Raw genomic sequence first — 1,391 nt, 5'->3', positions numbered from 1 at the left:
ACTACTCATTCCCTTATGTTCTCAAATTTTTTTATATCACTTGGTAATGCTTCTTGTGATCTTGAATTTAAAGCATTCGCTATTTGCCCCACTTGATTCTCAAGAGCTCAGAGAGATGAAGCTTGACTCTAAATTACAACATCATTCTTGGCCATATATTCTTTCAACAAATCTTCAATGGAAGTAGAATATGATACTTGACTCTGTTGAACATTTTGCCTTGACACAGGATGATTATAACCAGGTGGTACATTGTTGGCATTCTGTCTTGCAACATTGTTAAAATTCCATGCACCTTGATTATTCCAACTAAAGTTTGGATGTTGCTTCCACTCTGGATTATAAGTATTGAAATAGAGGTTATTATTCATGTAGTATGCAGATGCTGGGTTTGATGGGCATTTGTCAAACACATGGTATTCACCACAATAAAAACACGATAGCTCGGCTATTTTCATCTCCTGGACTACAATGAGATTTTTCATTATTTTAATCATATTATCTAAAGAAGATACCTGGGCTATCAACGAAGTGATTGCATCAAGCTCGATAGTACCGAAAACTCTCTTACCTGTCCCAACTCTCATGGTCGGATACTGATAATCATTGTTGGCAATCTTTTCCAAGATCTCATATGTTTCATTATATGTCTTATCCAACAAAGTATCATTTTCTAAGGCATCAACTACCATTCGTGTATGCACATTTAGCCCATTGTAAACCATCGCTATTTGAGTCTAGTGCTGGAATCAATGCATCAGACATTTCCTAATTAACTCCTTAAATCGCTCCCACGCTTCATATAATGTTTCATCTTCAAATTTCTGAAAGGATGTAATATCATTTCTCAACTTGGCATTTATAGTGGGAAGATTATACCTTAACAAAAATCTTTGGTAAAGGTCATTCCACGATTCCACTATTCCTGGCAGTAAAACATTTAACCATGCCTTGGCATGATCTCTTAAAGAATATGGGAATAGCTTAAATTTCAAGGCGTCTTTAGGAACACATTGTTGTTTAAATGAATCACATACTTCTAGAACGAGTCTTAAATGTAATCGTGGGTCTTTAGTGGGTAGTCCACCAAATTGCACTACACTTTGTAACATCTGGAACATTACTGGTTTCAACTTAAATAGAAGAGCTTGTATATTTGGTTTAACTATCCTTGGAGTCAAATCATTCAGCATTGGGGATTTCCATTGTTATCATTTAGATTGTCATTGAGATAATTCTTTTTTCCAGTCATTTTTCTCAATTCTTTTCTCTTTCTTCACAAAGTTCTGTTAATCTTTGGATCAAAAAGGTATTTTGTGTTAGCAAGAATGCATCTTTTCACACACTGTTGGCAAACCTATAAGAGATAACTAAATTAGATAAAGCCAAAA

General features: G+C 34.7%; 1 non-coding gene across 1 annotated transcript; it reads left to right on the top strand.

The window, feature by feature from the left end:
- The first annotated feature begins 747 nt into the window (after nucleotides 1-747).
- LOC121214249 (small nucleolar RNA R71) lies at nucleotides 748-854 on the top strand. The gene has a single exon (XR_005909834.1). It is a non-coding gene; the product is annotated as a small nucleolar RNA R71 (small nucleolar RNA).
- The last annotated feature ends 537 nt before the right edge of the window (nucleotides 855-1,391 follow it).

The sequence above is a fragment of the Gossypium hirsutum genome, chromosome D01 (assembly GCF_007990345.1).
Source record: "Gossypium hirsutum isolate 1008001.06 chromosome D01, Gossypium_hirsutum_v2.1, whole genome shotgun sequence".
Classification (NCBI taxonomy): Eukaryota; Viridiplantae; Streptophyta; class Magnoliopsida; order Malvales; family Malvaceae; genus Gossypium; species Gossypium hirsutum.
This window is presented reverse-complemented; position numbering and strand designations above follow the sequence as displayed.